General features: G+C 37.9%; 1 protein-coding gene and 1 long non-coding RNA gene across 4 annotated transcripts in view; one reads left to right on the top strand and one right to left on the bottom strand.

Moving 5' to 3' along the window:
* Positions 1-25,234, top strand: part of PRKN (parkin RBR E3 ubiquitin protein ligase) — a 713,780-nt gene that overhangs the window by 638,666 nt on the left and 49,880 nt on the right. The window lies entirely within an intron of this gene.
* On the bottom strand, positions 1,134-3,546 carry LOC116783674. 2 transcript variants are annotated; one of them, XR_004355787.1, is made up of 3 exons: positions 3,414-3,546; positions 2,511-2,575; positions 1,134-1,330 (listed from the first exon to the last, which is right to left on the bottom strand). It is a non-coding gene; the product is annotated as an uncharacterized LOC116783674 (long non-coding RNA). The 2 variants fall into 2 exon arrangements; XR_004355786.1 differs by having other exon boundaries at positions 3,404-3,546.

The raw sequence follows: 25,234 nt of genomic DNA on the forward strand, positions 1-25,234 counted from the left end.
TGAAGCTTTTATACGCGTGTTTTTAAAATTTGGAATTCAGGAGTATAAGATTTTTAAACTACAAGTTTTGAAAATCTTCCATTCTGTATCTTGAGCCTTGGTAGGAACTCTGCAAAAGTTTTTGAATAATCCAGATATAAATTTCAACTTTATCAAGCTCTGTGGGATAATTGGTATAGATGGGAATTTAGGCAGTCTTTATGCATGCACTGCTATGAATGTGTTATTGTCAAGTGTTTCAGTCACTTAAAAATAATGAAGTGCTTTGTGATAGTTGTGATTTTATGTCATGGCTTTGTCCTACGCAGTCTGAGAAAAAATTAAACTTATTCAATGGCTTTGGAAAGGTCCATGGTTCTTACTGAAATTTCTTGGCAACTTAAGTACAGGGAGGGGAGAAAATAATATAAATCCTAAACTAAACGGCGAGACAAATAAACATTAGCGTGTGATGTTCATTTTGGTATTTATACTGTATAACCTTGTGCAGCAAGTTTTGGTAGTGGGGGCGGACTACAGGAGTGGCTTCTGTGAGAAGAAGGTAGAAGCTTCCCCATGTCTGATAGAGCCAATGCCAGTTGGCTCCAAGATGGACCTAATGCTGGCCAAGGCTGAGCCCATCAGTGATGGTGACAGCACCACTGCCTAACATATTTAAGAAGGGAGGAAAAAACTGGGACAGCAATTGCAGCTGGGGAAGGATACACGTTGGAGAAACTGTCTTTGGGAAGAAGGAGATACGGAAACTGGGGTTAAGCCAGGGAGAAGAGAGCAGCGTGGGGAAGGTGTTTTTTAAATTTAAGGTTTTATTTCTCATTATCCTACTCAGATTTGACTGGTAATAACTTTCTTTTTCCCCAAAGTTTTTTTCCCAAGTTACTGTCTGTTTGCCCATGACAGTAATGGGTGAGTGATCTCTTGCCTGTCCTTATCCTGACCCACAAGCCGTTTGTTATATTTTCCCTCCTGTGTCCAGCCGAGGAGGGGAGTGACAGAGTAGCATCCAGCCAGGGTCAACCCACCACAAATACAGAAGTCAATGAATGTGTTTCACAACATTGAAGATTTGCAGAATGCCACAAGTTTCAGTGAAAGCACTGAATAAGACTGATAACAGCAGTTTGTCAGTCTGCTTTGCTATAGAATTTAATTCAATATTGCAATACGATGCTGTACTTCCTTGTGGCTAGAAGGGTACTGGATTTACCCTACAGTTTCTCCTGGCTCTGGAAGGAAGATAAATGTCAGGGAGTACTTAGGGCTTCTCCTCTTGGGATGTGACTAGATATGCAGGAAAGTATCTTCCTTTTCAGAAGCCATGTTTACCACTCTGGAAGAAAAAGAAAGAGGACTGTGAAAAGAGCTGATCCAAATACCCAGCTCCTTGACAATAACTACTGAGCTAACGGCGCTCTCTTAATTTATGAGATGCTTTGCATCTTTAGGTTATACATTGTTTATCATGTCTAAGCAGAAATCTCTCTCAGGGATGGGTCAATGAGACAATACTAGGGAGTGATACAGGCTGCAATGCAAACAAGTCAAAAGCCAACCCAATGAGCCCACCAGGGCATAGTGCCAAGGTGACTTTTGCTGAACATAGTGTAGGAGATGAACTGTGAGACCTATCACGTTACTTCAGCATCTCAAAGGAACACAAGAATCTACTTTGGGTTAGGAGCTGGTAAATACATTTCCCACTGGTGCAGGCCCGGTATGGTTGAGTGCAAATATAAGTAACCCTTAAGGGGCAAATATGAAAAGATGTGTGTCCCCCAAAACTTTTAATAACTGGAAAATATACTAAATCAAGTGCCAGTTAATGCAGTACTTCTATTCAACCCACATTCTGAATACATTGGATATTTGAATTCCAGAATGCCATTTGTTGTAGGTTTTATGAGTAAAAGCATTGCTCTTCTCTTTTCTTGGACCACAAGACAGGCAGTAAGACACCTGTCTCATGTCAGGAGGCAGCAGGCACTCTCATTAATGTCTTATTTGTTACAATGAGAGAAAGTATTACCCCCATTTTTACACATGGAGAGCCTGGAAGTGCAAGATTAAGAAGCTTGTTCAAAGCCTCGGGGTTCCATACTCCCATTTCTGAGTCTGACCATTTAAAAAAAGGAAGTTCTTTTGTCATGTAGAGGTGAAGGGTATGATATTCCTCTTATGTACTCCACTGTGAATCACAAATTATTGCATTGCAGTGTGTGGAATTGCCGGGGTAACTCTGAGACAATAAAACCAAAACAGCAGGAGATTTTTAAAAGCATCAAAGAGATTTTGGGGCACAGATCCTTCTGACTCTGAATGCGTCTTGTTTCTAAATTATTTTAGTGCTACAGAAGCTGCCATTCCATGTTGCATTATCTATTTCTGGGTGGTCAGTTTATCTTTCTGGTGATTATTATTTGGTTCAGGGCAAAACAGAGTCCAGCAGAAGCAAAGCAGGTTCTTTACTTGCCTATCAAGGTTTCTGTCAGTAGAATGTAATCGAAACTTACAGTATTGAGGTGATGAGCCAAAGATGTTTGAAGTATCCTCATCTTGGGAAATGATTCTACTGTGCCTGTTTCAAAGGTGGCAATTTTTCTTACATAAAATGTTAGTCTGTGTATCTGTATTTGTGTGTGTAAACAGATTAATATATTTTTCTGTTCATCAGTTCTAAGAATTTTCCTTTGCTGCTGCTCATTTTAGAAGGAATAAGCAGCTACAATACTGCTTACTATTCCTCTAAAGGGACAGTTCTCTGACCTTATTTCCCCTGGCATATGTATAAATTTCTGCTAATGCAAACAGCAAAAAAAAAATTCCTGCTGGAGCAATACCATGTACGCAGTTCCCTGTGGAGATACCCCAGGAAAACAAATACATACAAAACATTAGCTGCATTGTGCCTGAAGGTACTAAAAGACTGGGGTGTTGATCACTGAATAAAAACAGCAAAATGGAACAGAATGTCTTGAAACTGTATTGTTATGCATTGAAAAAATATATTTAATTGCAGTAATATTTAAATTCCACCAATAAGCAGAAAATAAACTTCTAGTGAATTTTTAGTGGATAATGGAATACTTGATAATCAGTCCTTTAACTTCCTTTGAGTCTCTTGATGTAAACAATGTTGTTTAAGTCAACAAGTTTGATTTAAAACCCTCCCAGACAGAAATAGGCCTGCTTTTTTTCTGTCCTTGGTTAAAAATTGTATTTGATATTTTTGAAAAGAGAAAGAATACATCTTTCTGCAAGTTAACTGCATTGGAATATTAAGTGCTTTTGGCTTTTCCTCAGGAAAAGCATCATCTAAGTTAATTAAGAAACCTCCTTGCTTCCTTGAGAGTCTCACTGTTTAATTAGAGTAATGTATGCCAGTTTGTATTAAATTGAAGTTCACCTTAGCTCACCCAGTAGTTTTTCAGTTAATAACATGTAAGTTGGCATCTGTTTTTTGTCTTTTGGTCTCTTTTGTGTGTGATGGATGGTGATACACAACCATGAAGTAGGAGTTCACTCCTACTTGTTATTGTGGCATGTCCCACTAAGAGTCAGAACTAAGTGTGATGAAGTCACACTGATTCTGGTTTGTCTCTCACAGCTGATCATCATGTGATGTCAATGGTAGCATTCAGTAAATCCTACAAGGAACCACAGCAGTTTCATACACAGAAATGTTTTTGGGGTTTTTTGCAGTCATTTTAAACACATCCTTCAATAGTGAAAAGTAGAGGGGATTTCTCTTAAACAATTTCACTTCTATTAATACTGCCATGCATTTAAAGTCATAGATTTTTTTCTGTTCTCTCATTCTCCAGCAAGTTTCCTAGGAAAAAGAAAAACTCTTGCCTGAAGAGGTTGGGCTTATATTAATCAATACAGAGTTGTTCTCCTTCTGAATAAGTCCCTCAGATATTCATCTTATTGATTATTAATTAGTGATTATTATTCCATATTCAAGAAGAACTAACTCAAAGGTTGCACGCTTTATACAACTTAGTTGACTGAGTTTGTAAATCACCCAAGGCTGGATGCATCTGTAACTTTGATGGAGAGGTAAAGGGAAAGGTCTTCTAGCAGTGCAGTTCATTTCCATATGGTAAGATTAGGTACTCCTTTCAACAGCAATAATATGTATTTAACCTATTCCTGTAAAACACACACACACTTGCATACATAACGTTTCGTCCTGCAAATCTGCAACTAGATACAGCCACGACACATACAATCTAGGTAACAAAGTGATAGTAACCACACTAGTTAGCTTTGTTGTGTCCTCACTGGAAGCTAGGGTTTGGTATTTGATTGCCTTCCAGTAAGTGATTTAACAAGCTAATTATTCTGTGGAGCAGAAAATTCCCAGAACTGTGCCTGCATAAGCAATTTGGCCAGTGTTTCTTCCCATCAGTACTCTGTGCAGTCAAACATTTTCTGAATTGTTGGCAGTCTTGCATCTCTTCTGGACAGCCAATATACAAATTAAACATAATTTTGATAGTTGTCCAGATTTTACAGTGAATATGGATACAAACACAGGTAGGCAGCATGTTAGGTGTGGCTCCCTAAATGTTGTGCTGATACCACACTCTGCAGTGTTTCTAAAAAAATGTTTATTTAATTGGACTTGCCAGAATGAAATCAGACATACCAAAAGAAGCATTGTGACTATTGAGTCCCTGCAGACCTTTCAGTTTTGAACAAACTTACTTATTTTTCTAATATCTAAATAAAAGAGGGTTTCATTTCCTAGGTGGATGAGGACCCTCCTTGTGTAACACCATTTGAATGGTCATTTATTGCTATGAGGATTTGGCTAGAGGGGGAGAATTTCTCTAAGCACCAACAGATGCAATCACATGTTGAATGGAAAGTAAGGCCAGTTTTTCAGCATTGTCAGAGAACAGGATTTTTTCAAAGGAGGCAGCACTTACAATATTAGGTATGCTGCCTGTCTAAACCTACAGTCACTTGGCACTGATCCTCTAGCAATACTGTCCAAGTAATTTAGATGGCACATGTGTTCAGATGGCACAGCTCCACCCAGAGTCAGAGTCAGCCAAGAGATCATCCATGTAGGAGCATCAAGTGGTACTGTAGATAATAGAGTTTCAAGCCAAAATGAAGTTTCCAAACAGCTGTCTGTGCCTATATCATATACTGAGAGCTAAAATGGTATGAGATTGATAATCAGTTTTTTACTTGGGTTACTTTTCGAAGCATAGCCCCTCTGTAGATGCAGACACCTTGACCCTGCAGTGGAGAGCTGGTGCTTTGGTGAGTCAAGAGAAAGAATCACTCTCTGAATGCCTTTTCAGATAGTTGAGGAAGCAGAGTCATCCCTGTCCTTCTGTTCTAGAACAAGTGATGTAGAGGATTTCTGCTGAAAACAGTCCCATTGTTATCTGTCAAAGTAAATAGTGAGAATAAGAAATGTGTCAGGTAGTTTATAGGTTTGAGTGTCCAAGCAAAGTCCAAAGGTATTTTAGGCATCTCTGATATACAAGCAGGGAGATCAACATTTCAGTAGTAAAATTCATGCTCCTGACATCCACACTTATCCTTGAGAAAGAAAAGCTTTTTAATACACACTGGTGAGTTGCCCTTGCTGTGCAACCCAATGTCTAGCTCTATGTCCTGAATTTAAGGACTTGTCATGTACCTGATTCTGAAAAGGAAAGCAGAGCTGCGTGGACTTCAATGAAACTGTCCGCATAGACCAGGCAGCAGTGGCAGAAGGAAAAAAATTAAACTGGCTGTAAAAAACATAACCGATGAACAGGTATACAGCTACAGAGGAAGAGACAACTGTGTCTGCCAGAAAGATTTCACTTCTTCTTTGAAGAAATGCTACCACTCAGAAAAGCTTGATCTAAGGTTGCTTTGAAAAAATTTCCAAGATTAGAAGATGGGATCAGAAGCCAAAAGAGAAATTGCCAAACAGAACATAGATAGGTCAGAGCCACAGGAAAGTGGATTATGGAAAGTCTGTTTTCTCTCTTATGAAGCAACTGATATTGGTCATTACTGGACACCTCCTTGCACAGTTCCTTGGTGAGCCATTTGACATGATATCTGCAAAACAGTATGGGTTCATTTGCAGCCTGGTCATTTCAGTAGAATGGTGGACATACCATTGTCTAATATAACAATTGTGAAACAAAGCAGACAATAAATTCAACACAACTGAAAAGGATTAAGTGAAGATTAATCTCTAACTAAATCTGGTGGGATCTCTGTATAAATCTAACCTAAATCAGTGGACCTGGAATTAGCTAACTGGAAGCTCTAACCACAGAAGCTGGGTAGAGTTTAGTCAGCAGTTATGACACTTAATGGAGTTGATCTCCTTAGAATATAATCATCATTATCTGTTTTATCACTGATCACGGTATAGTAAGTAATGTGAAAATTACAGATCTGCATGGGTTCGAATTCTAAATTTCAGCTGGTTTATGTACTACCAGCTAATCCTTCACAGCTTTCCAGTTGTTCTGGGCAGCACTTAGCAGCTCAAAGCCAGGCTGAACCATTCCACCATAATGTAACATGTTGCCTAAAAGACCACGGAGAGAAAGACTCCAGGCCAATTTAGCATGTAAGCTAAGATAAAAAGAGCAGGTCCTTTAATAAGGCCAATGGCCTAGAGGAATACATACCATGCATGCACGCCCAGACAGTGGTTCTATGATTCTGTAATAAGGTCCATCCAATCCCAGATCTGTCCACCCCCGGTTCTGCCCCCCAACACGCCCCTTTGGGAAGTGGGTCTGGGGGCGTGTGGGACCCCAGAACGCACAGTTCTTGGAGCTCCTTCAAAATTCTGGGCTTGAGGGTTGCTTTGTCTGCGTGATGTCTTCTGGTTCAGGTATCAGGTGAGAAGTTCTTAAACAAAAGTGTTTTTCTACAATTCTACCTTGAAAAGAAGACTAAACATGCTAATGGAATTTTAGAGGGATTGATAAAGAGTAAGGGATATAATGCAGCTACATTAAAATCTACATTTACTACACAACTACTTCTAAAAGCTACAAAAGTTAAAAAATCCAAAAAAGCTCTGAGGCATCAGTCCCCCCTTTAGAGATGGACAAAACTCAGTGTTGTCGAATCTCTACCACTCATGCCTAGCATTATACATAAGAACAGCAACTGGTGTTGATGACCATACACACGCCTCCTTGTGAGGACAGCAAAAACTAGAGGGCCATTCGGTTTTGTAGATGATTTTCAAGTGGTCTTGGGAATCTGGAGAAGTCCTAGCTGATTGGAAGCTGGTGAACATTGTCCTGATTTTCAAGAAAGGCTAGAATGAGGACTCCAGAAACGACAGGCCTGTCAGTCTCACTTCAGTTCCTGCTAAAGTTGTGAAGATTATTCTGGGACATACTGAAAAACACCTGAAAGACAACGCAGTCATTGGTCACAGCCAGCATGGCTTCATGAGAGGAAAGTTCTGCTTATCAAACCTGATTTCCTTCTGTAACAAAGTAACCCATCCAGTTGATCAAGAGAAGCCAGTTGATGTAATCTTTTTGGATTTCACTAAAGCTTTCAACACTGTCCCTCACAGGATCCTTCTCGACAAAATGTCCAGCACACAGCTGGATAAACACATCATGTGGTGGGTGAGCAATCGGCTCACGAGTGAAGCACAGAGGGTAATAGTGAATGAGGTAACATCAGACTGGTGACCTGTCACTAGTGGGGTTCCACAGGGCTCCATCTTGGGCACAGTGCTCTTCAACATCTTCATAAATGACTTGGAGGCAGAACTGGAAGGGATACTAAGTAAGTTTGCAGATGACAGAAAACTCAGAGGAGCTGTTGACTCCCTCGAAGGCAGGGAGGCTCTGTAGAGAGACCTTGACCACCAACTACATGAAGCTCTGTAAAACCCCAGCCCCAGAGCCACAAACTCAGCTAGGAGTTTTATTTTTAAAAATATACAAGGCTCCAAAAACTTGCCGACCGAAGGTTTTGAGAACCTTCAGTCTTTATTACCTTGAGGCAGAGCAAAGAGGAAGAAGCTACACAAGTTTTCTCAGAGGATACTTTTACTGACAAGTTTAGAAAATGGGAGAAAATAATGGTCTTGGCAAAAGTTTAGAAGGGTAACATACAGTCAAAACAAAGTGTTCCACCAAAGCTATGACCCAGCGCATGCCAACCCATACAACCCAGCGAAGTCCAACCCACCAGTCTCAAGTTATAAAGATAATATTACTATTATTAATAATATATTATTATGTATTATATAAAAAAAATATATTATAAATTAGTTAATAATATTAAGAAGTTGTTAAGAAGAGAGAAGAGAGAGTAGAAGAGAGGAGAATAAGAAAAATAGATTATTAAATAGCTACCACCCAAGAGTCGTACCTTTCACAAGGCAGGTGGCAGGTCCCAAGAGCAAGGTGGAGACCATGTGCTGCTGTTTTTAAGTGCTGTGACCACCCCTCCCAGGTGGGACTTCCGGATCTCTGGCCACTCTGGTTCCAGGGCAAGGTGAGGGGCATTGCTCTCCCTGTGCCAGCCAACCTAAGGTTGGGTTAGGGGTTCCAGGGAGCATAGTGTGTTCCAGGGAGCATAGGGAGTGGCTGTGCCCCCAGGCTGCCCTTTTGATTGACAGCTGCTCCGGGTCTCAGGCTGCAGGGGCTGCCTGTGGGATACAGCCTGGCCTTTCCCCCCACACGTACACACACCTAAGTTGGTTCTGACCCAATAATATAATCCAGTGCCTCACAAGTTCAACAAGGGAAAGTGCCAGACTCTGCACCTGGGATGGGGATGGGGCCACCCTGGCTGTTTGTAGAGACTGGGGAATGAGGTGCTGGAAAGCAGTGCCACAGAAAGGGATCTGTGGATCCTGGTCAATGGCAAGTTGAATATGTGTCAGCAGTGCCCTGGCAGGGCCAACTGTGTCCTGAGGGACATCAGGCAAAGCATCACCAGCCGGTCGAGGGAGGGGATTGTCCTGCTCTGCTCTGCACTGGTGTGGCCTCACCTGGAATATTGTGGCAGTTTTGGGCACTGCAATAGAAGAAAGGCATTAAGCTCTTAGTGTCCAAAGGAGGGTAGCAAAGATGCTAAAGGGCCTCAAGGGGAAGCCATATGAGGTCACTAGGTCTGTTCATCCTGGAGAAGAACTGAGGGAGACCTCATCACAGTGTACAACTTCCTCATGAGGGGAAAAGGAGGGGCAGGCACTGATCTCTCTCTCTGGTGACAGTGGTCCGAGAGAATGGCCTGAAGTTGTGTCAGGGGAGGTTTAGGCTGGATATTAGAAAAAGGTTCTCCACGCAGAGGGTGGTTGGGCACTGGAAGAGGTTCCCTGGGTAGGGGTCACAGCACCAAGTCTGACAGAGTTCAAGAAGCGTTTGGATGATACTCTGGGGCACATGATGTGACTCTTGGGGATGGTCCTGTGCAGGGCTAAGGGTTGGACTCGGTGATCCTTGAGGGTCCCTTCCAGCTCAGCATATTCTGTGGTTCTGTGATTCTGTGAACTATTTGAAGAAACAGATTTAATCCATAATCAGAAGATAAGAATTAAATGTTTTCCTTTCAGATGTTGGGGTGCTTCATGCAAACAGTTTTTTAATTTTCTATGTACTCACGTAATTTTTTTGTATCAGAAAGATTTAAAAGGTACTGTTTAGAATACCACACTAATACAAAAATGTATTTTCTTTCTTTCTTCTTTCTTTTTTTCTTTCTTTCTTTCTTTCTTACTCTTTCTTTCTTTCTTTCTTCTTTCTGTCTTTCATTCTTCTTTCTTTCTTTCTTTCTTTCTTTCTTTCTTTCTTTCTTTCTTTCTCTTTCTTTCTTTTTCTTCTCTCTTTTTTTTTTCTTCTTTCTTCTCTTTTTCTTTCTTTTCTTCTCTTTCTCTTTCGTCTTTCTTTCTTATATTTGATCAGTTCAAAACTCTCCACAAAGTGTCAGGATGAGTAATTGTGGAAAGGAGCAGAGGAGAGAACATTCTTTTTTCCATTAAAGAGTTACAAACTTTAGAGAAGAAATAATGTTGTTTAAAATTCATAATATCTCAGAATATCATAATGTGTGTTAGCCTTAAAGTTTCATCTCAGAAGTGCCTATTTGAAGCAAATTTCTTGATTTTTCCCACTCACTGCACTTTGATTCACATCATAGTGTGATCTTAGGGCACATCAACTGACCTTTTGTCCCGAAGAAATTAAGCTGAAGGATGAGGTCCAGGAGCTTATATGCATTCCTGCTGCTAATGAGCACTCCATCCTCAAGACAGGCTAAAGCTGGTCTGAAATAAAAGCCCGAAACATTAATAGTGTGGACAGTCTGTCTCCCATACCAACTGTTGAACTTTTCAAATCAAACTTTTCAGATTGCACTGCCAAAGAAGGCTGCAGAGAAAAAAGTAAAAAGTGTTATGATTTCGAGCTTATTCTGTTGAATTAAAATGGTAATTTTAATTTTTTTTTTTGTGTGTAACTGCAAGGTTCACCTCCGTCTACAGAAAATAGGGCTATCCCCTTTTTTGCTGGAAACATCCTTGCAGCAGTCTTTAGCATACAGTTTGGATTTCAGGATGTGTCACCTTCTTGCAACAAGGTGAAAAGAGGATTTCCCACCTCCTTCTCTAGTTTTTAAAGCATTATTCAAAAAGCTACTTTTTATATAAAAACTTCGGAGTAGGGGTCGGATAGCTAGCTAATGTAAGACCCAAGTACCATTTTGGCTTAGAGGGTTTTCTTTCCAGTGAGAGACACTTTAATGACTGGTCAAATGTACTAACCGTCCGCTCCTTGCCTTAGGCCTTCAAACTAATGCAGAAAGTCATTAAGCATTCAGTAATAGAAAAGCATATTCCATACTATCCATGCAGTGCATGCAAAATTGGGTAAGAACTTCTACTGTACCACTGGAATTGCAAAATAAATAAATACATAAAATAACTCTTAGTCCTAAAAGAACTTTGCACCCTGTGAATGTGAAGCTGCAGCATCTGTGATAAAGCAAAAATGTGTATCTCTCCATTTGGTGCATATATACATATAATTAATTGTGGGAGATGTTCAGTTGTGCTGATGATTTGATCCATTCAGCAAGAATGCACTTTTCACAGTACCTTACACATTGCCCAGTCACAGAGACTGTACATTTTTTTTTTACTTTCAATGTGTAAATTAATAAATGTATACATTTGCATCTTGTTATTGAGTTCAAACCAGTTGTTCCATTCTGATGGTGCTTGCAAACCTTATCAGATTTAGTGCTCTGTCTTTTATTGCTGCTTGCTAGGCAACTTGGAGTTTCCTGTGAACTGAATGAGAAAGTGATAACGTGGTCTTTCTGTTTAATTTCATAAACCTGCACTCACTCCAACCTCAGTATGTTTTATGAAAAATGTCAACAACCATCTAATCGTAGAGAGGTACACATGAGCAAAAAGAAGAAAAATTATATTAAAACTTATCCATCACTTAGTACTTTAATTTACCCTTCTATGTCTTCTTTAGTAAAGCATTTTCAAAGGACTTTTCAAAGAGCCTTAGCAAAAATAAATTAAGACATTTATTCAAGGAAAAATATAGTTTTGTTAGAAACTAGTTGCATATTTGGTATAGAACTGAAATAGACTCTTCTCCACTTGACAGATGAAAAATTAGTGAGTGTTTCAGTTATTAATTATCTACAGTAACTATTTGTTGAATGAATATTAATTTTTATTATGTATCCAAGATCCAAGAATGCTTTACCAGATGTAGTTTCAATTCTCAGTTGAGGTAAATTGGCTTTGCTTCACTGAAACAAAACGTCTATATCAGTTTATACCAGCTGAAGATCTGGCTTCAGAAATGCAAGACAGCATTGAGATTTCAGACCTGCTGAGCAACATGCACCTCTCCATGTTAAAATATTTTAAATATTTAATATTAAAAACACACACACACCAAAAAAAAAAAAAAACCCAACAACAACCAACAAAAAACCCAACCAAACAAGATAAGGGAAAAAACCAACAACAATCAGAACGGGCCTTGGTTTCCACAGTAAAAAGTTCAAAGTTATGTGCCTCTGAGAACTCAATACCAACTGAAGACTGAACCCTCAAGGTATCATAAAGGGATGGAGAGTGCGTTATAGTAAAGATGACCTGCTGCAGTGTTTACTGCATTCCTTTACTCCTAACCATCTTCCTTTCACTCAATCAAAAGTGGCACACCACACTTTAAGCAAAGCGTGATACATGAATTTGATCAACTTAAAGCCAATGATAGTTTTTGAATCCAAGATAAGAAGAGGTTATAATTTACCAACTCCAGCACAGATACTTCTCTCCTCCTCTTTTGCTGTTTTTTTTTGATTTGCTAACCTCTTATTATCATAGCTGAAAGAACTACTTAAGTAACTAGTCTAAGATCCTGATTTTGTAATTTCATCTGTGAATTGTCATTTAAAATGTAGTTTGGATCTCATAATGGAGAAGGGTTGACATTCTTATTCTACATGTCCTGTAACTGCTGCCTTAGAACTAAAAGGGAAAGCTGAACTGAAAATAATTTTCTAAAGGTTATGTGGTGGAAACAAAGACAGTAAAAACTCGTAGACTTTTCTCTGCCACTAAACAAATTATAGAACTGAAATTGGTCTGATTTTTTTTCCCCATTAGTTTTCTGGTTCTTGTTCGATGTTCATGGCTCAGAAGTGTTCGATGTTCATGGCACTCAGAGAGTGCCTTGAAAAACTTCAAAACATGTGGGCCACTACTGAAATGACAGCGTGGCTTTGTCACAATGCTTTGTGCAGACAATTTTGCTGTACTACTGAGAAATTGTGACTTAAATTTAAAAGGGCAAAGTCCCCAGTTACTTTTTAGAGCCATGGCATTCCTGTTCCTTATGTTTCCTGTCAATAAGGCTAGTCAATGTGATTTAAGTCGAAGGTAGTAGAAAACAAATAATTTCTTCTGGTTTAGACATCGTGAAGTGCTAGGACAACTTACATGTTTTTAAGAAGATGCTGTGGGTAGTAGAGAGGCAGGCTACTGTTTTGTAGTACATAAATCATATTGCCCTGGTAACAAATCAGGATCACAAAGACTGTAGGAAGCACAGTGAGATAATGTCTCACAGACTAGTAGCTTAGTGCGGATAGGTTGTTTTACATTTCTACTTACTAATGTGTCAGTCTTCCTTTTTCACAAAGATGACAAAAATGAAAGGACATTTCTAAATTCTGAAGACATTATCGGAAGTTTCCAACAGTCAGCCAGGCTCCCAGGACTTTCTGTGAATGGCTGATACTGTTTGTCACCTGCACATCTGAGTGCTTGGCACACCATAGAGCTAAGTGCAGCTCTTTCTAGTAGAATGGTACTGCACATACAAAATTTTTTGAAAGCTTAGTAATAAGAAAAAAATGTTTCTCATTTTTCTATAAAGCATTTCAAGCATTCAAAGCATTACTACCTAATATTGAAGGTAGTAATTTTCCATATGATAGTTCTCCCTGTGTCAGATAATTATTTTACAGCCTTTGAATTCCTAACTCAAAATTGCTCTATATGTTTTTATTATTATCATTTTTTCCAAAAAGCTTTACAAAGGAAAGACAACATGAGCACACTGCTTTTATTGTGTGGGTGTGTGGTTGCCTCTGTATAATAGACTCCCTAATGTTCTTGTTATATGTGTAGCATTGCACAGGTAGCACTCTAGATTTCCAAACTCCATTTTCAGGCTCAATAATAGCCTTTCATTCAGGCAAAGAATTTACACCTAATTAGATCTGTGTGCTTTTGTTCTGTTGTCTGGTTGGAAGGTATCTTGGGCATCTTGTCGCTGTCATTTAGGGTAAAGAGACAGTGCATGTCAAGATGCTTTCAAAAGTTTTTGATTTTTCTAAGAATACAGCTATAGATTTTAAGCAGTGTCTCCTATAGGTTTACTAAGGATAACGATAGGCAGTTGCCAAGACATCAGTATTGGAATAATATTTTTTTTTTAAATTGCTGATAATTACTTTGTATCATCAGTACGATTTTTCAAGAATGGATAGGAAAGGGAACTGAGAATTTTGGGGTTTTTTTTATCCCATCACCTGTCTAAGTATGTCTCTCTTAAAGCTGAACTTTAATTTGTTGAATGCGGTTTATATCTTAATGCAAAAGTTTGTTTCTGCGCATTTTATAATAAATCTGACTTTCTGTAGTGGTTGCAGTTTTAAACTGTTTTGAAAAGAGCTTTAAGCATTAAGTAACTATAATAAAAACATAAGTGTAATACTGAGTTTGAAACTGTTAACTTCATTAATCTCATTATGTTCCTTCTCTGACCTCAAATATGGTGTTTCTGTAAACTCATGCCTGTATTCAGACATGCAGGGGTTTTTTTGTGCTGTGCAATTCATATGGACTAGCCAAGGAACAAATCCCACTGTGAAGGCTATCAAAAAAGACAGTAACGAAAATAAAAAAAGAAGACTCAAGACAACAGATAGAGAAGTGAGGGTGTATGGGAAATAATATGACAGGACAGCAAGCAGGAATCTCAGCAGATAAGTGTCCTAATTGTTCACATGTTTTTTTTGTAGGTAGACATTAAAGCAAACAGATGCTTCATTGACAAGGATGTGAAATTGGAGAAAGAAATTCTGTGTGGCTATTTGTAGGGAGCTTTTCTGAGCTGGAAGTGCACTAAGGTGGAAAGGAATAATACACTTAGATGATTGAGACTGACATTGTCACAGTGGACTGATAAGGATCGGAATCAATATTTTGTGTTGGTGAATGACAAATGGTATGTAAAGAAACAATAGTCTGTGAAAGGTCTTTCAAAGATGACAAGTAGCTTATGGTTAAATATGTAAAGAAAAAAAAGATGAAGGAAGATGCAGAGGGAGAGTGACATAACTAAAGTTACTGGTTAGGTAGATGATCTCTGCAATAGCAGTCTGAATGCAAGCAAGAAAAAAGGATGTTTTATTAACCAGAACACAAGCTAGCACAGCTCTCATCAAACATTTTTAGGTATGTGTATGAATAGGAAAAACACTTCAAAGCATCACAAAGAAATGAAAGAGGTAAAAATGAATGGTGAGTGGCAAGTTATACATCTAAAGGTAGTCCTCTTGCCCATGGAAATCAAAAGATGCAATAGGGAGAAAAATAAAAAGTTCTACTTTAAATGTATTTAATTTTATGGCATAGCTAGGAATCTATGAGAAGACATTAGAGATATATGAAAAACTTAGTGTGGATGGAAAAGGCAAGCATGAAGTAGAGAAGGTGGCCTGTGAATTGTCATGTTAAACATACATCTACAGAATAAATCGCCCCAAAATATATTATACAAAGAGAAGAAAATAAAGTTAAGGACAAAGTCCTTAGAACTGTTCCACCCAAAACCAATAAAAAAAAGTGAAGAGTTTGCTCAACACGTTGCTTAAGCTGAAAGAGCAACTGGCTTTTCTAGAGAGCATGAAGAGGACAGAGTTGTGAAAACAAAGGAAAGACAGTAGTTATGATAAAAGTCAGCAAAATTTAAAGCCCAAACAAGCCAAAGGAAATGAAAATGGAAAGAGTGAAAAGAATGAGTATGGCAGCAGTCGAGAGGAAGACTAGGGTGAAGATTTAATGAAGGTTCAGAAGACAACAACATCTGAGAAGTGCCTTGTTTTGACAGGAGAAGCGAAAGAAATTGTATGATGGTGAAAGTGAGGGGAAGACATGTTGCATTTTTTATAATGAGAGAATGATGGATGAACAGCCTTTCTGTGGGAGAAAATCTCAAGTAAGCATTACAGTATTACTACTCATAGCAATCCAGCAAATGAGTAAGAAATAGAAGTATTACTAATTGACAGTATATTCTTGCCCCACACAGAAAGCAGTATTAAGATGTGATTTTCTGTGTGATGAAATAGAGATAAAACACATTAATCTTCTTTACTACTTATGGTAATAACTGTGTCGTGCTTTGTGTATTGACATGCTAGTACTGATGCCAAGTACTTAACACATGCAAGTCAGTATTTTTAAATCCAGTTTCACTTATGTCTATCACATACTTTATTTTACATTATTGATGGTTATCTAAGAGAGTCAAACCACCATACCCTGCTTAGTGTAGGAATTACAAAAATAAGGCAGTTCAACATGCAACAGTGATAGTAATAAGTAGCTATAAGTCAAGTACCAGTAGACATATGTAACACGGAGGAAAGGTGAAAAGGAATATTTAATTGCAATATGAAATAACAAATTATCTTTCAGAGTCTGATAATGGCTGAAATCTCACAATAAAAGTTTGGGAGACATTTATTTTGAAATTTATATGTCCAAAAAGCAAAAATAGAAAACCAAAAGAAATTCATAACTCATGGCAAGGGTGATGACTTGGATAATCTTTTTACAATCAGTTTCTAAATTGACTGATGCTGAGGATTATTTCTTTTCATGGGAACCTGATTACTTCCTTCTTATCATTTTTTTCTGTTTTATTGGTGTGGGATAAGAGCCCCAGGAAGTACAGGCACAAGATTAACAAGAATGAGTTTTAAGTTTCAGGTCTTCTGTCCCTGAAAAGAATTGATTCAGGGCAATAGGTTGCCTTCTGTGCAAGACAGTTAGCTTAGCAGGGGTGACGTTCCCTATAAGTGATGTGTATTAACCTGTCAAAGTGGATCAGGAGTCTATGCCACAGAAAAGTGAAAGGTTATAAAAGCACAAAGACAGTTCTACGCCTCTGACCATTTTCCTCAGTGGAAAGAGATGATGTGTTTTAGGACCCTATGGAGGCAGGGGAAGTCTTCACAATTTCATCATAGGTGAATCATTCAACATTAAAGGAATGGCATGATAGAGTGAATACCATTGCACTGAAAGAATTTCTTCTTATCAGCTATCTGTAGGCTTTTTTGCAGGTCATTCACTTAATAAAAAGTAACTGAGTTAGTACCTTCCACAAACTCTGCTCGTTTGTTACAGAGACGAACTGTAAACCAGGAGCCTCAGTCCTTTAGTGAAGTGACTTCACACTATAGATGAACATGTAGGTCCAAAGAGGACAGTAACCTGAGGCAGCAAGCAAGGCCATGTGGTTGCCTGTACAGCAGCTCAGCAGTTCTTAGTGAAGGAAGTTGAACCAGGCCTTTGATTAAGTACACAAAGACAAACCATTACCTTTCCATTACCTTTAATCATACTAAAGCATTATGAATAATAAAGAAATATATTTCAGATTTTCTGAGGTTTTCCTTCTGAATTACTCTGTTGCTTTCTCATGCTTTTGTTAATGTATTCTGCGTAATTCACCTCTGAGTAGGAGGTCCAACATAAAGATCTCAGGAGGATTCAAGTGGTACATAGGCCTTGTGCTGGACCCTCCATAAGCAAGAGATGTTTTCATTTCATGAGGGGCTTGTGGTTTTTTGCATTTCATAGTGCATGCTTTCTTGCTTTGCTGGTCAAATTGTGTTGCCACTGGAAGCATGCTGCCTCCTGTGAGGATAAAGCTGACCAGCCAATTCCAGGAAAGGAATTAGATTTGTCCTTAGCACGAGTGACCAAAGAAGTATGCTGTCAAGATGTACCTAGACAGAAAAAGTTCAGCACTCCAAGCTGAGGCTAACCACCACCATCTTTCAGATTTGAATAGCACATACATTGCCACTGTTTGATGTGATAGACCTTAGTGTTTCTTGAGTACACACTGCTGCATGACCTTGCTGATTCAAGAACATTTTTCTTTGGGGTTTCTGGGAATCTGTTTTCTTTTTCACTGCTGACCTCTAATGATAGATGTGTCTGAGGTTATGTGACAAATGTTCCCAAGCCTCACGTAGACTTGTAAACTCTATTTGCTGGGGTTTTCATTACTTTCTTCCAGATCACAAAAAGGATTTTAATATAAATGGATAGGATTTTTTGGTACCATTTGTTGATACTTATTAGCATACATAATTTCTTTTTCATACCAGAGTTAGAGCTGCCTGGGGTAGAATGAATACAGCTATACATTTTTCGTCCATTTTGATAGCCCCAGCAGAGAAAGAATAAAGTTGCATACCCATTGTATTCCTTCAGAATGCATGAATACTAAGGTACGTTTTCTAAGCCTTTGATAGTTTTAGATTATTACTGTAGTTAACTAAATCATTAATTATTTTTAAATCAGGAGTTCATGTTAGTCCTTCTCTTTTGTGCTTCTTTAAACTTTTAAATCTTGAATTTGTTAACCAAATATGAAGATTAATAAAGAGTAAATGTGATCTAGTTTTCAAGACAAAGGTCCTGTAAAGTTTTGGCTTGTGCTACTACTACAGTCAACTTATAAAACTGACAAGTAGCTAAGGGACATATTTTCATGTGTAAAATTGTCACTAAAATCCAAATGGTGGCACAAAAAATGATAGACTATTATTCACTATTATAATAGGTATTTGTCAATAGCTTCTTGGTGATATTTGTTACCTTGGCATATAGATGCATTTCTCGCATTAGATGGCTTGTCTCCAACCTGTATGGTAAAACAGTACCACTGGGAACTGTAGCCTAGCAAAAAATTCTCTGAGAGAAATGGAAACAAAAGTAAGATATTTAGTGTCCCAGAGAGTGACTTAATTGCAGGATCATCTTCTTTTGGGAAATATTAATTCACATAGCCCTGAAATTTAAATATGGAAACAGGTGTTCAATGTCAGGTGCCCATGTTTAAATATTTAACCTTAGATAACCTATGCCCATTTTATGTCTTAAAGTAGAGCTTAGAGTTGAGGTTTGTGAAGAGGTTTTTTCCTTATTATCTTCGCATATTACATTCTTTTAAATACATTTATAATGTATCAGCAAAATTATTTTCAAATGTTGCCTTAATGTTATCTATTTTAAATGCAACCTATTTACACCATGAATTATGAAAGGACTATCTTAACTTAAAACCTTCTTGGAAAGTGGCTCTGGATCTGTGAAAGAGAAACATCAGGAAATTATTACCATGAGTTTTAGATAATTTCTGAGTATTTAGAAAGCATTCAGTATTCACTAATCACTACTGTGGTGAGTCATTAGTGGAAATGTACAGTGGCATAATCTGGCCTGGAAGGAAAAAAAAAGTCAATCTTCCTATCAACAGTCTTCTTATTGCCTTAAATATATGACAAAGGTTTTTTCAAACACATCTGATTTTATTAATAGATACAAAAGGGCTTTAAATTCCAATTGTGGTATGAGTAAAGATAGCTGGTTTAGTGGATTGCATACAGGATGACTAAGAATGCAGAAACGTGGAGAATTCAGATTGCAATGCCATGCAGACGTATAATCAACTAGCACTAAATTTTTGAAATGAGCAGCGAGTAAGAATAAGTAGTCAGTGATTTATGTTAGGAAAGATATGTGTGTTTTAATGCTCTGCCATGTTAGCAGAATATTCAGATAAAAAAACTGAAGTACCAGTAATTGTTTTTTACTTGTCCAATATAGTGAGTTTAACAGGTTTTGTACTTAAGCTGTCATCTCCACTTTCTTCTGTTAGGTGAGCAGTCTAGAAAAGAAAGCTGTTGCTACTGTTATTAATTCAGATAGGAATGCTGCAGGTTGTCATCACTGTCCATGAATGTGCAGTGCTCTCAGTCTGTGAGCTCAGGATCATGCAACTCCTCAGGAGTGGCCAGTGTTGCCACAGTGTGAAATGGGACCTGTTTCCCTTTTGGTCCTCACACTCTCCAATAATTTCCTTCCAATCCCAGAGCACATTCTCCACAGATTAAATATTCATAGCTCTATGTATATCATTTATTTTCTTCTTATTGTCTTGTTTTCGTTCACCTGAAATGTAAACTCCTAAGATATCCTGGACACTTGGATTTTTTCCTACGGTAGCGTATTTATTCTCAAACCTGAATGTATAAATCTGTCTCAATTTATCTCACAAGATGGTCAACTGAAACAAAAGAGGGAAGTGCATGCATTTGCACCTGTTTACTAAATGAGTCTAAAGCATTGCAGCCATCAAAAATTCATCAAGTATTACATTTTCCTAGGCATTCTTCATGTACTGTCCTCTAAAAGCAAGCAATAAATACTAAAAAAAACCCAAACAACAACATGTGATTCTGCATCAATGCCACTAATACAGGTGAAGTTTAGCTTTGAGCTCTGTCTTTTTCCATGTCTTTATATTTACTCATCTCCCAGAGCTTTGTTGCTCTACCCAGCCCTCTTTGCTCCTCATTTTTTTACATTTTCTCCAAGGGTGCCTTTCCAAGTCATAGTATTTTTAAATATGTAAGGATAGTTTGAAGTGTGGGCTAGATGTATGATTGCACAGTGTAACCAATTTTAAAGTTACTGCAGCACCTTTGTAAAAATGTTATTTGAGCTGATCACAGATTAGGTTTCCAAAGAAAAGAGAAACTGGAAAGCAAACTTAGTTAAAAAAGAGAATCTCAAGGAAGAAACTTGCAGAGAAAAGAAGACAAAAAAAAAAAAAAAAAAAAAAACACCACACCAAAGAACAAAACCAAAACAAACACAAAGGACAGTTAGAGATGACACAGACTTAAAAAATATAAAACTGCAGTCTGCACTGTCCATTAATTATAGCACACAAAATAAGAGTTGCTTTATTGCTTGTTATCCACAAAACACTCTCACAATGAAATAATATTTTTTTTCCTTTTCTATATCTTTATCAGGATTGCACCATTTTATCTCTGTAATAGGCTGTTGTACAATACTGAGTGTTTTATTTCTTTGTGCAATTCCTAGACAAGCTAGATCACATCTGTTTAGATTCCAGTGGAAGAAAAAGTCTAATTTCTCAGCTGTAATGCAATGGACACAATAGGTTATTCTAGATAGAAGAACATTGTTCCTATCAAAATGGTGGAATTGTATCAGGAGGAAGCAGTAGCTGAAAATAACAACTGAGTCCCTGCTACTCCCACCAAGCGCTTCTTTTGTTAAGATATATAGACATGTCATAATTTTTTTAAGATGTTATTGTGATAAAGTGACAAAGAAAACCATTTTCTACTTAGGTATTCTAAACAACTCAGAAAACATTGAGGGTGTTTTATGTTCAGCTTGCAGTGCCATAAAGAGGTTGGATTAAAAAAATAGTCTAAATAAAATGATATATTCTCACACATGATGTGCTAAAATAAGTTATGTGGAATAATATATATATACATATATATATAAAGTAAGTCTATTTAATTGCATCAATTTAAGCTTAAAATAGCTTTTTAATCATCTTAAGATATAGTAGAAATTCATTAATTCTCCGTTAATCTGTCAACAAAAGCCAGCCACTGACATCCCAAGTTCATTTCGATGCCTGTAGGAAATGTAGACTTTCTCTCCAAGAAAATTCTAAAAACAGAGCTGTAGAAGATGAGATGTTTTGTAGTTTAGGAATTTCTTACTCCTCTTTATAGGTTTCAGCTCAGCACATGTATGAATTTATAGATACAGTTTTGAAACCGTGTAGGCACATAGTTCTTAAATGAGTGAGGTGGTATCTTTAAGGTAAACTGCAACTCCTGCTAGTAGTGCTTGCATACCCATTCAATTTTTAGCAAGAAAACTTCATGAGTAGGTCTTTAACATACAAGGACTGTACTGAAACCATTTCCATCAGCCTTTCTATGAGAAAAGGTTCTTTGATGGATGTAATACATACTATTCCTTTGAGAAGGAAGACTATGAGAATGCTAATATCCTTTTGTCACCAACTGTACCTCAGAAAAAGAATAGAGTCAGAGAGGTTGATTCTGGTGGGAAGAAACGAGGAGCTCAGTTCATTATCCAGCTGGTGACGACAATAATTTCAAAGTTATTCTGCATACAATTGATGAAGATCAAGGAAGAAAATATTTTAGCCCTAATGGACTAGTCTGGGATTTTTTGACGCTCTTAGCAGTATGAAAAGAGCCTGATAAATGACCCAAAGCAAAATCACTGTTGCATTTATTTTTTCTTTTTATAGTAGTAATAGTGATGTTGCTTTTAGTCCATCAGAGAACAAAAGTAGATAGCTAAATAATTATCTCTGGGTTAAGGTATCGAGTGCAAGAGATCTGTATATTTAAAGAATATCTGAAGCAATGTGACTAAGATGAAGGAAAATATTTTTCAATATTTTGCCTTGGAAGAATCATGCTAATTTTTTTTTTTTTTTTTACCTTGTGGAAGAATCCAACTTTATTGTTGCTTTTGCGCACTTTGGGCTGAAACATTATTTTTATATTCCCAGGATGTAATAATTAGGTATTGTCAATGCAGATATGACGAATGTTTCCTGGATGGAATATATCTGACATTTTCAAGGCCAAAATATGTAATTTTTGCAATAATCTGAAAATCCAGATGACCACAGACATGTGGCCATTTAGATCAGAGCTAAATTACTTTTTATATGTTAATTATCAGATTCTCGGTCAATGTTAACAGGAGCAGCCTTTTGCAAGTCATTATATGCAAGTCAGGGATGAAGAACAGTACTCCATCACTAATCTTTGGGGGCATGGCAAGCACTTGTAGAGGAACCTAATGCCTCCTTTATCTCTGCTAGATTGGATGTCTTAAAACAAGTTTGAAGGAAGGAAGAGCTTTACCTTTTGGAAGAGATCCCTTTAAATTATGTAGGGAAATGCCAGACCCACAAAATGGCTCCTCTTTTGTTTTTTACCTTTCAAGGACTCTACTTGTGGTAGGAGGCTTTGATGACTAAATGTAGCATGGTGTTCTTTAGTCTTTGAAAGAGAGGTGGGTGTTGCAGCGCATCTTCAGAGAATTATTATTATTATTACTATTTATTATAGTCCATGCTGAATTTGTGGCTAGAAGAATAACTGTTGGAAATTAAAAGGCAGCCCTTCAGACCTATGGAAAAATACCCCTAAACACACAAATGTTCAACACACTTAGAAAACTACAATAAATTAAAGACCTTCAAGGCTACGTAGAAGCATATTCTTTCAGAATCGATACTGTACGGTAAAAGATCTAGTGATAACGAGCCCCATCTGTTAGATATTAAGGTCAGCCAGAGTCACATAGGGTATGTCTTCTCCACCCAAACCCTCCAGCTATGTTTTCCATCTGCTTTTCTTAGATATGCTGGTGAAAGTGTGAGGCTTTTATGTTTTTCGCATTGTTGACATGTCAGATGCTAAAACTTAGTACACTATTTGGGAAGAAACACAACTAGATTGCTTTTGAGAAAGTCTTAGTTGTTCTTAATATATTTGATTTAAAAGGAGAGAGAAGAAGAAATTGTCTGTTCTCTCTTGTGCTGGGACCAAGGTTCATGGCACTTAGGAAGTGCTGCCTGATTCAACCATGCGCAACTGCAGTGATTGCAAAGCATCACTCACAGTTTAAGGCCACGTCAAAACATTGAATTTGAAAGAGAGGAATTGGGAGCTTCCAGCAGCAACCCCTTAGAATGATGGATGGTTGGGTTTTGCTATTGTTGGAGCCTGTAAAGCCTCTGTGGAACTGGAAATCTGCTATCAAAAATCCCAAACTCAATTGAGTGTACTGGTTTGTCACCTCTACTTAGAATCCCTTAGAGAGAAAACATTTTAAAAATTCTTCAAGAAATTTTGCGACTTCAGTTAATCAATACTTTAGGTAGGTAAACTTTATATAAAAGTTGCAGCTATTTTTGCAGCCTTATAAGATTTAAAGTTTATGGTATGGCTGCAAAATGAAATCACTGAAGTCCAATGTATGCAAACCTTCAAAATGAAAGGAGCCCGCGATAAACTTCGACATATTTTGGCAGGACACCTTTTGTTACCTTTTTCTGTGTAGCGGAATAGTGTCATCAGCAAATATGTCAGCCTGCAAATTGATATTCCTATGGAATAAGTGGCAGATATAGATCCATTTTACTAGAAAAAGTAAATAAACAGCTCAGGTCAGTGCTATGCCATATCTCTTTAGTTTTGTTTAGTTCATCCCATTTTTACTGTAATTAAGAAATGATAAACTAATAGATTGACCATGTGGGAGCACGTACATGTATGTATATGTATCGCGAACGAAGATTTGGGAAGGGTCTTTACCCTTCGAGCCTGCGCAGTGGATTTTTTAGGTGAGACACAGTGTGCGCTGAGCTGAGCCCACCCTTTAATCCTAAGGTTCATCTGCCGGGGCCGAGCAAGCTTGGACGGTGGCAGTGAGGTCCTCAGGACGTAGGTTTGTTTAGAGTGACCTTCTCTTAGATGGATGGCCTTACAGGGCTAACGAGCTCCATCTGCCCGGGGGACTCCTCTGACCGGGACTCGAACCCGGGCCGCGGTGGTGAAAGCGCCGCATCCTAACCACTAGACCACCAGAGGGCCCCCATTTGAATGGCTAAGACTGTTCTTATGAGAGTTGGATGACTTTTAATTCTGGATGTGTTACGCAGGTTCTCTGTGCCCATTTTAACTTTTTTCTTCTTCTATTCTTTCTCACTGGGAAAAACTTTCAAAGAAAGATCCATCCTGTAGGACATACAAATAAATCCCTTTAAGCCATGAAGAGGGCTTATTAAACCCTGTTACAGCTAAGAGAAAAAACATGAAACCCGGTGTTGAATTCATTCTTATCTACCCACACACATTTCTGGACTAGGCTAAGAGGAAAAGGACAACTTTACCTTTCACTGATGAAGGCCAAAACAGAGGGAGGAACCTCAAACTAGTGCTCTGATATTTTGCATAGAAAATATTCTAAGTGGCCCTGGAAACTGGGGCCAACACATTTCTTTTATTAGGAAAGAAAACAAAAATGAGACTGAAGATAAACCTGGGATGAAAACAGTTTTGAGAAGAACTAAAAGGCATCCTTGGCTTACAGCTCATGTTTAGAACATTTAATTACTTTAGCAATACCAAAAAAAAATCAATTTTCATAGTTTAATATTTCTTCCCAAGGTTGTTTCCAATATGTGTACATCTGCAGCAATACAGATCAACTTCAAGGAACATTTGAAGCAGAAATTTGCACATTCTTTGAGATGGAGATAGAGTACTACCTGCACTGTATATGTAAACAGAAACTTTCTTACAGTATCAGCTTCAGGATGGACATCTTAGTATATAGGACAGTACAACAAGACAACAAGATAATACATTTGACATTAGTGTTCAGATCTCTTAAGAAAATCCTAGCATGACACTGAACTCTGAAAACTGTGAATGTAATCAAATGAGATTGCAATTTGGGGGGCATCTTTTTTAGTTGAGAGCATCA

Source organism: Chiroxiphia lanceolata, chromosome 3 (assembly GCF_009829145.1).
Source record: "Chiroxiphia lanceolata isolate bChiLan1 chromosome 3, bChiLan1.pri, whole genome shotgun sequence".
Taxonomy (NCBI): domain Eukaryota; kingdom Metazoa; phylum Chordata; class Aves; order Passeriformes; family Pipridae; genus Chiroxiphia; species Chiroxiphia lanceolata.